Below are 13533 nucleotides of genomic sequence, written 5' to 3' on the forward strand. Positions count from 1 at the left end.
GCCATATCAAAAGAATTAAATATAAATTCCTATGTAAAGGTTTATGCGCCGGTATGCATAATGCTGGAAACAGCAGCAGTGTCCAATGAGATAAGATTTTTTTCTTCCTTTCTTTCATTTACTGTCAAAAGAAAATGCAAAATTAAGGGTTTGTGATTCATGAAACTGGTTTATTGGTTACTCTGAAGTGTTCACATATGTTAGTCTGGTAGTCAGCATGTAGCATTAAGGATACATGCTATTAATGAGATTAATGAGTAGCTTTCTATAGTCCAGGGTTTGATTTTCCCACCATCTACTTGCCTGCAGTGTGATTCTGATCAAGTTACTATACCAGACACTGTGTAGGCACGCCTGGGAATCTAAGCTGGTCTCCTATACTGCATGCCTAGTAACTACCTATCTATGGTTAGGGTTTTACTTATATAAAGATACTGTATTGTTATGTTTAAAAGAAAGCTGATATAAAAGATTACTTACAATAGGCAAATCTAACAGTTATTTATTGTCTGTGTGGTGATGCATAACTGTTTACCCATTCAAATCTGCAGTACCCTTTTTGTATACTTCCAGTTAACACCATACATCATTATGGCATCCAGACTTTTTGGGGTCTGGATTCTTTATCCAAGTGACTTACCAGCTAATAATAGGTAGTATAAGAAAGGGCAAGAAGTTACTAACAAAATTACATTAAAATTCTTAATCTATGATGCTCTGCAGAAAATAAATTAATTACTGTTTGCCACTTACTAGTCATGTTTTCATATTTATGTTCATATTTTTATAACTGAGACACATGCATGCTATTGAGGTATATGGTATGGAATCTCATGTTGGGAGACAGGAAGAGCCATTGTCAGTGTCCATTAATATCACATTGTACTGGAGATATTGTTAGATGTTTATTAGTAATCATAAAAGATAAGCAACATTTTATATGTACTTAAAACTTCAAAAACTAAGTGACTTATAAATTACTGCATATCCTCAGGGAAGCCTTAAATGTTGTTGAAGAAAACTGTCAATGATATCTGTGCTATAAGTTGTACATCTTGAGAGATATTCAGTGTTATTTATATTGCCAATCATAAAATTAAGCATATGTGTTCATACTGGAACTATCTGATGTCAAAAAAGTGGTTAACAAGCCTATCTTTTTTTCTGAATTTGGAAATGTAATCACAGCACTATATGTGTCACATAAAGTTTGAAAAAAAGATAGAGAACTAGCTGGTATATTCTAAATAGTGACAAAGGTCACCAACAACTGAAAATGAAGACCTAGCTAAAAAGATGTTTGTGTGTAAATGTTACTTTTGAACAGTATGGAATCACCTTAGTTGAGTAAACATGGTAGAATTAGGGTATTTATGTGTTATTCAGTGTGATAGAAATAAATGTTATAGTTACATGAGTTTACTAAGCTAATCCATTGCACAGGGGTTTTAGCAATGGCTGTACAGCTGATAACCCAGGCTGGACCAACATTCCATGGCTGGGGTTGGAGTCAGACACTGACAAAAAAAAAAAAAGTGAGAACAAAGGCTTTCTGCTTTATCTTAGGGATGAAGCATGAAGGGTGCACTGTCTTATGGTTGCCCATTACTGATGGTGGTGAGAAATGCTATAAGACCAATGCCCTACTTGTGAATCACTCCTGCTGGCAGAGCAACTGGGGTTGTGGATGAGGAGACACACACACATGCATTACTCAGTGCCATTGCATTCCTTGGCATTGTGAAAAGTCTCTACTCCTGGGATTCACAAATCATGTTAATAGTCCCAACATCCACCATCTTGCAAGGACATTAGGAGTTTTGATGACCATATGATTAATGGACAAATATAGGGCACTAGGACATAGAGTCAGTGGGAGTGATATATGCAGATGGAGGAGTCTGAATGATAATTGTTGACACCTTGAAACATCTTCCTTTGCTTGATATAAAATGATGCATTACTTTGCATTATTACTATTACTTGTTTACAGACCTTGTTTAGTGCAAAAGAAAGGTTGGGAAATAATGTACTTATATTCCAATTGACGATTACAAACTCTATTCCATAACAACTAGGAAATAACAGGAACTGGAGGTGTTATTGCTTTCATAGACATAATGCATAAATCTGTTAACAGGGCAAGAAAAACACTTGTTATATAATAAAATTAATCAGCCTATTAGTTTATTATGTTGATTTCCTCTTTAGTACACAAAAAACAAACCCTTGTCTTGCTCTATACAATAATTTAACAGAATTGTTTTTTGTCCGCATCAATAGACTGTATTCGATCTTAATTTTGCAATCATAAAAATCAAATATCAATAAAGATGAAATTATTTTTGGGGCACCATTGTGATCTTTATCTGAGAATACTTAACTCTTCCATATAAACCTATAGCTTTAGTTATGTTTTCAGGAAATGGAAGATAACTATAGAATGATAGAAAAGCAGCTTGCTTTTACTGAACTATGCATTACATTACATTTTTCAGATAGATCTAAGATATAAATAATAATATATCACTATTAACTCAACCATTTTGTATAATGTAAATAACCTAACAAAACTATCACTTCCTCCAATGAAGCAAAGGCTTCTGGGTGAGAATGAATATTTCCATATTTCTTACTCATTCCGTGGCATTAATACTTTAGGAGAATTTGCTGTTTGTTTCTACCTTTCTGTTAACACGGTAAAAATACCTTTTAATCTCTAAAACACTTAAACAGCAAAATAAAGTATGTTGACTTAAGGTAATATAAAACAAGAGAAATAATAGCTTATTATAACCCGGGAAACAAAACAAGCAATCACAACTTACTTGCTAATGAAGAAGATGCTACTCACACAGAACCAAAGCAAGTGAACAAGTAGGAACTACTTAAAATCCTTAAAATATTCATAATTCCAGGAAATGTTGAAGAGCAATGTGTGGCATTGTTCCAAGTTTATACTTTTTGAGGTGTTTATAAATAAATAATGGCAAATCTGGAGTATAATCTCCTGACAATCATGCTAAGCAAAACACTGTACTCTTTTTTTTTTTTTTTTTTTTTTTGTCCAAACAAAAGACATTTATATGAAGGTAGACCAAATTAGAAAACTTGACTTTTTTTAAAATGACCTGCATATTACTGACCACAAGAAGTCTGCTTCTTATGTCACATGACTGTAAATACATATTTAAAAGAATGCAAGCATTTCTTGAAAATGTGTATTTTTATAATTTAGGTGTGCATATACAAACCAATGTATATTTTTTCCAAACAGGATTAATGATAATGTAGTGCATAGAACACAGTGATTACACTCGGATATCTGGGAAAAGATAAATCAGTTAAGCACCCCCTGCTTCACTTGTTAAAATCTGACACCACCTTAGGCAGTTCAGTTTGCCAGTTCTGACCGCCAAACAACAGCAACAGAATTAAAAACAGACTTTTTTCTGCCTGTTATTTATGCCAGTAATGTGATCTGGCTTTCTATAACATAAGACGGCATGTTACTACTTTTCTGACAGCACTCATTAAGTGCTTTGTGGTTTTCAAAGCTGGCAAAACACTTGTTTTTTTTGCAACTAGTAGTACATGGAGCAGGTAAAGCTCAATAGGTTTATAGGTTCATAGGTTCATACTAGGCTATCTGCCATAATGCAATACAAATAATTATTGTTGGTTCTCCAATAAGCCATTATTATGAGTTGTCAACATGGATGCAAAGATTCATCTCTCAAGCTTCCCTCTCGAGGTGAATTTTTTGGCATCCATGTATGAACATATAATAAACTGGTTCTAATGGGCAGCCAGCTTATAATCCTAGATGTTATCATCTGTTTTGCATCCCTTATAGTGCAAAACATACTGCAGTGGTGGCACCATTCATTTCGGATACATTATTTTCCTGAAGTACATCACATATTTTGTTTGGTTATCTCCTTATAGTGAGTCAGTTCCTTTATATTTAAAATGTCATTGTTACAATACTTGTGTGCTGCATGTAGCACCAACACTAGTACTGCAATGTATGTTTTATGTGTGCAGCTTTGTTTACAAGTTCTGAAGAAACTGGTTCAATATGTCAACAACCGTAGGCAGTGAACACATATATAGACCATTAGTATATTAAATTTTAGAGGCAAGAAACTTTTAAACTCTCACTGGTTGAAATGCAACTTTTCTCATTACAAACCATATCCTTGTACAAGTAATATATTAAACAAGGCTGTTTCTTGCAACTTATTAACACCAATTTATACTCATTTACCTAATCCATTCTTGTTAACATCACAAGATTCCTAAAGAATTAGCAACTATAGGAAACCATTTTAGGGTATTCTGATTACCAAACTATTCAGTATCAACATGCTTTAAAACTTATTCATTAAAGTAAATGTTGATAGCCAAAAAAATGCATTCAAATCTAAGAAGAAAAATTAAAAATACATTCAGACTAAAAGGGTGCAGAGAATCCATTAAATGTAGTCTATGGCAATATTTTTGTCATATTATATGGTGCATTGTCTGGTGAAACTGCTTAAAAAAATTGAAGTTATATGGATATTTTTAAAAGTAATAAAAAAGTTGGTAGACATATGACTTACGCTGTACACTGAGTTTGTTGCGGCTGCTGTATAAAATCAGATTCGGTTGGAATGTAGTTTAAATGAACACCAATCACAGCACCAATACTGATATTTCCGTTCACAGAATATGAAGCCACTGTCTTTCGCAACAGATTGCACCCAGGCTGTGTGGCCCAACAAATGTCACTGATGAACAACAGAATAAACATAAAACATACTTGCATTTTAACAGCAATGACTGTGGATTTCTTTCTTTGAAGAAATTCTTCACTGATAAGACAATCAAGGTGATGCTTCCTGAACAGCAATGAATCTAGTTCACAAGAGATCAACAATAATCAGAAACATAAATGGGAGTGTTTGCATGTGTATATGTATATACCACACATATATACATACACACACACACACACATATATATATATATATATATATATATATATATATATATATATATGTATATTTATGTATATATATATATATATATATATATATATATATATAGATATAGATATATGTAGTCTTAATCTGCCTATGAAATGCACATAATGCATCTTTAAATAAGATTTGAAAATGTACCTTTATCATAAACAGGTATTCAGTCATCAAACTCAGGTCAGACATTGACCATTGTTCAAAGAAATGTTCATCTTTTATACTGGTACTTTGTGTACAACAACTTGTCACAATAACATGATAATACATATGCTGCAAATTAATGTTATGGTAAATATCTTTTTTTTTCCTGACTGCAGGGGTATATAATCCAGTTCATTACATGCCAATTTAAACTTATGCTAATATCATAAAGGTCACGAGCTGGTTCCTGGTTATTTTGAAAAAAGACCACTTGATGTAAGTAGAACAAAACAGAGATGCTGTAGTTCATGACACATCATAAGCTGCACAACAATGCCAGATAAGGCACTGTGACAAAACACTGTAATTATCACATGCATAATAAAAGCCCTCTTGATAGTAAACTGCTTTGAGAGACTCTGAAATCTATGTCCTTGAATTCTTGCCCATTAATTGTCATAAGATACTTCATTTATCTTTCATCTTACTTTTAAAACCAACAAAAAATATTCTCTCATCCACCAGCTACCTATCAACCTACCTTCTGAAACTCTTCTTTCAAATAATGTTTAATGGAAACAGTTCCCTGTGGCTGATGAAAGCAAGACTGTACAAAAATATTACTAGGCAGCATTCAAACGTAATGCCACTCTCATTACAAGGTGCTTTATCTTATATTTTAATTTGCCACATAAAAGAAAGCATTTTTAATGTACTGGTTCATCTTTCCTTGTTGATATCAAATACTCCTTGGCAGTAAGAAATCAGACTCTGTAAGAACACAGAGCTTTATCCCAAGCCAACAAAAAATACAAGTTAACAGGAAAATCATCTGAAATTACAAAGTAAGATCAGAATTCCAAAGCAAGGGGTACAGCTTCTCTTATCTGTCTACCTACCTGAAGGTTGTGCCATGCCTACCTCCAGTATTATATCCTAAAGCTGAAGTCACCAATGCAGGTGAAGTAAAAGCTTTTCAACACTCAGTGAATTTCCATTTAGTGAGTTGTCTACTAAAAATACCACTGACACCTCAGGAGAAGGGAAACATTTTCTGAGGAACCACATTTTGATAATAAGACATAGTACCAAAATCAGAACCACCACATACACAGTTTTGCCATGTTTTATTTTCCTATTTTCCTCCACTCATCCATCCACTAAAGCACGCTCATACTAAGTCACTAATTTCCACATGTATGCATCCATGTGCTCGGGTTGTGCAGTGAAGAAACAATTTTCCTAGGTATTTTCTCTCGTCCCCACTGCACCCCCCCCCCCCAATATTTCTAGAGGGCAGAGTACTAGTAGCATTTCTTTCTCTCACAGACCCCACTGATCTCCTTTCTTCCTGGTAATCCCACTGCAATACAGGCTATTAAATGAACCCAGGCTGCAAGCATCACACGAAGGCTGTGCCATTTGATCTATGCACTCCTTCTTCTGTTTTCTACTTGTACCTGATTCTGGTGTTTCTTTCTTTCTTTCTTTCTTTCTTTCTTTCTTTCTTTCTTTCTTTCTTTCTTTCTTTCTCTGTCTCTGCATACCATTTTGATTTTCTTTGAAGACCATTATTTTTTAAATTCTTCTCAGTACTTTATATATCATATGGCCTATAGCAGAAAGTTTTGCAACAGTCAGGACCAGCCTTAGGTCAACTGGTGCCCTAGGCAAAAGGGCTCCACAGTGCCCCCCACACCACCTGGTGCCCACATCCTGGTCTCTCTACACCATCCAGATTACTCCTTTCTTCCTTTTTCTCACAGTTTGTCTTGCTCTTCATTTGTTCCTGTATTCATTCAGCATATTTTAAAGAAAACACTTCTTTACTACAAAAAATAAACAAATAAATACTGGAAAAGTACCCCTGCTAGAACGGTACCCTAGGCAACTGCCTAATTGGCCTATGCCTAAAACCTGCTATGGCAACAGTAGATTGTCAATCATCCATAAGAGATCAAAATGGGCATAGAATAACAGGAATGTTAAAGGAAAACTCCACCTTCTACAGTTTAACTCAACTTTTACATTGTTTTTCTCTCTACAATATGATTTCAGTAAGCATCTCAAACCTGCTTGTACTTTATAAAACTTTCATCTTCTTACTTTGAAATCAAAGGAAAGGAAAAACTAACCACTTTTTTAAGCCTAATATCTCACATAATTTGCAGAATAATTTGTCTATACCTGTATGACATACCACAGACACAAAGAAATGTGTATTCAGGTACTGCTTACAATCTTATATTGGTAATTAGTCCTGCTGATGTCAGGAGCTCAGCAGCTGCTGTAAAAATAGACAGAGCGGTGTGAAACTGTTTTCCATTGTCTTTATTGCAGAGAAAGAGAACTTGCACTGATTCACAGCTGCTTCCAAAGTAGCCATGCCTTTCATAGCAAAACAGAGTGATTAGGTCAGTCAGTAGTTTAAAGGCAGTTGTCACCTTTTTGGCAAATTTACATAAGCAGCATCACAATATTGAAATGCTAAGCTTTAAACTTTAAATGTTTGCTATTTATATTACTTTACATTCTAATATGAATTGAATGCAGTATCAAAGTTGTCTGTGACATTTAGAGAAAAGTCAGAAATATTTTTCTTGTAATTCTTGTAAACTTTGTGAAGTATTGTCGCGTCTATCAAAGTGTGGGGGAGGGGGCTGTCAATTCATCTTGGACTACAAAAAGATACTTTGACCAAAGAAACTATAAAACCCAAAGTGAAGCAGCAAACAAAACAGAAAAAAGTTGAGCACTCCTAGATTAAAACTGCACCAACAATATAAGTGAATAAAATACTTAAGGGAAATGAGGAGTGTCAGCTAAGCATTTTCATTCATTATTTATTCACTGAACTTCATCAGAGCTGAATGCACTCTCCTTTTGAAATGCTATGAATTAATTTATATCACATGACAGTGTCAAACACAATTAATTATTAAAAATACAATTTGACTATCCAAAATATAAACAAATATGCACTAATAAAAATAATATTCAAATAGAAAAATCCATTATTAAATACATTTTAGCCAAAACATTTTATAAAAACATGTAGTTCAAGCTTTAAAATTTTTATTTATTTTTTTTATTTGTCATTTGTTAACCAGGTTGGTCCAGCTGAGCCGAAGGCCTGTTTTCAGTGGAGACCCGAAGAGAAAAGTTCCAAAAAAAAAGAAAAAAAAATACAAGACATTAACATGCATAAATTAAAAAAAAAAACAAGAAAATCGTGTAGTTATATCATACATTCATAAAGGAGGAAAACATACATAGTTATATTGTTGCACATATTTACATTGACAGAAGTTGAATAAAAGGTATATACAAAGATAAATTAGAAAAAATAAATAAAAATGCTGAGTGAAACATCATCTTAAGACAGAAGTAGCAAACTTCATGACACCCATGCAGACGGACAATAGAGGTACGACTGCTGAATCCTACACAAATGCACTTTATAAGCACTTACACAAGTGCATGGATCGTGCTATCCCTAACAGAACCAAGATGCTATCCTCCAAAAAAAGGAAGCCAATATGGTGGTCCTCTGCCATAAACAAACTCTACAACAGAAGAAAGAAACTGTTGCAAAAAAGAGTAAAATCCCATGACTGGAGGAGCTCTCTGTTCAGCCTCAGTAAGAAGCTGAGATCCCTCATAAAATCTTCCAAAGCTAATTACGAAAACAAAATTGCCACTGACTCTAAAGACAACCACAAAACATTTTGTCCCTGCTCTAACCCAGACTGATATCTCTTTCCCCCTCTTCCTTTCTCTACTCTTCTCTACTCCGCTGTTCTATGTCACATACCTGTAATATTAATTACCTTCTTACTACTTAAAAAAAAAAAATTGATAAAAATGGTTTACAATTCAAATTTTTGTTTTTTTGATTGCTATCTCTCAAATGATTGCTCTCCGTATTTGATCTAAGCTTTAACCTACTAAAGGACTCTGTACAAGTTTATCTGAACCTCAATGTAACAATGTGCTGTAATTCATTTGACTATTACTATATTAATGTAATCTCTGTCACTACTAATGCTTGGAGCTTTTCTCCCTGGGCCTCTACTGAAAATGGACATATATCCAGCTAGACTAGCTCGGTCAACAAATGTAAAATAAATAATAAATAAATAAATGTCAAGAATCTCAATGGTAACACTCAGATCTGAGTTACAGCACAATGGCACTAAATATACAGAACCAACTGATATTGCCAACATCCTGGCAGATAGGTTCAGTGCTAACTTTACCCCCCTCTCACCCCCTTGAGGGCCCATCTGTATACTGAAAGAATGCAAAGTTCCTGTAATCACGGCTGCACAGGTAAAAAACACACTCTCCAAAGCCAAAAACACGGCATCCATGGGACCTGACAATATCCTAGGCTGCGTTCTACATGAACTACAGAACGAACTGGCATCCCACCTAAGTACCATGTTCAATCATAGCCTCACCTCAGGCTTTGTGCCCACTGCATGGTGCACTGCGGTGGTTATCCCATTCCACAAAGGGGGAGCCATGACGGACCCCGGGAACTACTGCCCCATTAGCCTGATGAGCCTGGTCTGCAAAGGCCATGGAATGTATCATCATGGAACTCATAAACAAAGACATTGGTAATCTCCAAACTCTGGACCCCACCTAGTTCGGGTTTGTAAAAGGCAGTTCATGTCTCCTAAACCTGATAGACATCTTTGAAGCAGTCACCAAAGCCATAGATGAGGATAAGGTGGTTCACACAGCCTATCTAGATCTCGCCAAGGCATTTGATACCATCCCCCACTCTGGAATTATAGATAAACTCACTAAACTAGGTATAAATCCCTATGTCACAAGATGGGTTGCCAACTGGCTCATGGTCAGAACCCATACTGTGAAAGTAGCAGACTCCAAATCCAACTTCAGACCAATGACAAGTGGAGTACCACCGGGTTCAGTCCTGGGTCCTCTCCTGTTTGGTATCTACTTCTCTGAAGTACAGGCTAACACAGAAGGTCTTTGGCTAACGAAGTTAGCAGATGACTGCAAACTGGGATCCATAATCGAAACTCCTGACGATGTGGGCATCCTACAAAAGGGCCTCACTGAGACAGATACCTGGTGACAAAGCCATGGCCTGAAGCTCAATGCCAAAAAGTGCATTGTCATCACCTTTGGTAAAAACTCTGTACCCATGAAATACCACATAGGTGGTAGTCTACTTAACACCCAAAGTATGATAAGAGACCTTGGGACACAGGTGGACAGTAGTCTCTCCTTTGATAATCACATCGCCACAGTGGTCAGGAAATCCTTCTACATGGCACACTTCATCACAAAAGGTTTCTCATCCAGAAAAAAGAGGTCATTGTTCCCCTCTACTCATCACTCATTAGACCCATTATAGAGTACAGCACCCATTTTGGTATGTACCTCACAAGACATCTACAACAACTGGAGAGGCCACAGAAATACCTCACAAAGAGGATTACTAGCCTCAAACAGATACCCTACATAGACTGTCTCAAAAATTCCAGCTTTACTCAGTCACATATCGCCTACTCAGAGGCGATCTCTGCCTAACATACAAAGCTATGTCAAACCCAGAGTTGTTGGACATGCTCCACTTAAAGAAATCCCAATCCCCCCAAACTACACGCTGTAGGGACCTAAACCTTGTCACCACAATAAACAGAACATGCTGGAGGGATAGATTCCTGTCCCAGAGACTAGCTATCTATGTCAAACAGAGCTCCTCATTTGCACTCTTCAAGAAAAATGTTGATGATTGGATGGGAAATAGGAAATTCCCCCCAGGGATCACTTTTGTGGCTCTGCTCGACAGGGGCACAGGAAAATAATTTTCTTGGGTGGCGAAAGCCAGGGTACCTTTTTGGCTAGGCTTATATAGGCCCTAGGGCCAATAGCCTAGCACCTACCTATGAAGCTATGAACCTATGAACCTATATGAGAGTGTAGAGAAAGAGAGTAAAAAAAAAGAAAAGAAAAAATCAGTCCAAGGCTCATGCTAGTAGGTCATAAATATTACAGTAAACAGATCTAGACTGATAGTGAAAACGTGTTAGTGTTGCTATTAGCAGAAAGTATAGATACTAGAAGGCTGCAATATTTTGGAGAAGAGAGGGGTATAGAGATGTGGGTGGGATTAAGTAGGAGGCTGAGAGATTTTGAGTAGAGAGGGATATAGAGAGTGGGGTGGAATTAAGTAGGGTCCTGTCATGGGCAGGAGCTAGAATTAAGAAGGTAATTTTTAAGTTTTACTTTGAAACAGGTTGTACATTTGATGTTATGAAAATTTGGTGGGAGATTGTTCCAGGCTTGGGATACTGTGCTTTTTTTAAAAGTTTACCAATGTTTTTTTCTGATTTTATAAATATTATGGATGAGTTGATCAGAGCTACATAGAGTTCAATATGGGTTGTGGATGGATATGAAACAGGAGAGAGATGGACAAGCTAAGGATTTGTTTAGTAGGCTGTGAGTGAACTGTAGTTGGGAAAGAAGAGAAGTTGGGGGAACTAAAAGACCCTTAAAATTTATACTGCAGCCTATGTGCTTGTAATAAGATCTGCCAATTGAGTTCCTTATCTTCTAAAATAATGTTGTTGTCCCCACCAAAAGGAACCAGTCCAACATAATCAATGACAAAAAATAAGAATTTTTCAAAATCTTTACACATCAATGAATGTTTTGCTAACACATTAGTTGTGTCTTTGTCCCTGATAGCCAACAAGTGCTCATAAATTCTTTTTGACAACTTTCTGTTGGTCTTGCCAACATAAAAACAATAACAGGATTCACAGGTGGCTAAATAAACAATGAAGGTAGACTCACAAGTAAATCTATTCCTTGCCCAAAATTGTGCATTGTTAAACTTTAAAATAATATTTAAACCTTTGTTAATATACCTGCAATATTTCAGCCATTGCATTTAAACATACCATATGTAGCATTAACATTTTTATGTGGAATATTTCCAAAAGGTTTTTTCAAATCAAAAATTCTTGTAACTAAAACTGAATACAAGACTGAAAACTGAAGACAAATTGCTGTTTCCCCACAACAATATTCCTTTTCTTAGTAATAACATTTCTAATGTCATTAGTTTCCAGGGAAATAGGGAGAGAAAAATTCTTGTAGAAAAAATATCTAATTTTCCATTGGTCCTGACATTCTTATTAGACAAACCTGCTGACAAAATAGGGGAGAATCTGGTGTTCCTTAGAAACTTAATGTGTTACAATATTGTCCAGAAAAGGGTCTTTATAACCCTGTATCATTAATGTTTAAGGTGAAAACCTCTTCCTCAAAGTTGGCATCATTACCAACAAATCGACTGAACAAAGGCCTGCCGTTTAGCTACTGTTTTGGTTGCAGATGTATAATTCCTTAGTATACAGTTAAACAAGCCCTGAGACACTCACAAATTAGGGCAAGTCAAGAAATAAAACAAGCACTCCTGTTACAGGTAATATATAAGATGAAAGTGGCTGACACTAATCCCACTATATGTCAATGGCATGGGAATACACCATTACTTCCTTATGTCTAGCATGACTCATATAAAGCAGACTTGAAATGGATTATGGGAAAGAGAAAGGCTTGAAGAAAAATAAGATCATGTTGATATGTCAAGCCCAATTGGCAGCCATTTTGCAGAAAGTATATTAAAAATTCTATAAGAAGCAGTCAGAGTGTAACATAGCTTAGAAAACAGAGATAGAGTGATTTATATATATATATATATATATATATATATATATATATATATATATTTTTTTTTTTTTTGGTTCTAAGGTGGAGTTTTCATTTAACAAGTATAGCTGACACAGTCGTTGAGTGGACATGTGATACATGTAGCTAAGACACTTAGATCCTTCACTAAATAAATCAATCTAAGCATTATTTCTTAAAAAGAAATGGACCATAGTCTATGTTTACAAACTTGCAGCTAATAAAAGCAAGGAGTATGCCTAAAAAAAATCAAACACTGTTGCTAGTTACTCAAAGAAAGCTCTAATTCAAGTTACTATCACTCTTCCTCAAAAGACAAGGAAAATGAAGGGAAAAGAGAGACAAATGACTGCCATATTGTAGGGACCCAAAGTTATTTTTCGGCAGGAGAAGCTTTGGTTAAAAAACAATATCATGTAAGCCCTCTCACATACTTTTGAAACAAAAATAATTCTCAACACCTAACAGTTAAAGGTGAGCAATTCATGTGGGAATATTGTTTCACAAAGGTTCATTCTGCAGTGTACTGCTAAGATTAATATAACAAAGAGAGTGATACGGTACAGGCTTACCCTAGCCTGGTAATGGCTTTAGGATACTAAGAGTTTGTTACAGTAATACT

This window comes from Protopterus annectens, chromosome 17.part0 (genome assembly GCF_019279795.1).
Source record: "Protopterus annectens isolate FY-2018-M chromosome 17.part0, PAN1.0, whole genome shotgun sequence".
In the NCBI taxonomy this organism is placed as follows: Eukaryota; Metazoa; Chordata; order Ceratodontiformes; family Protopteridae; genus Protopterus; species Protopterus annectens.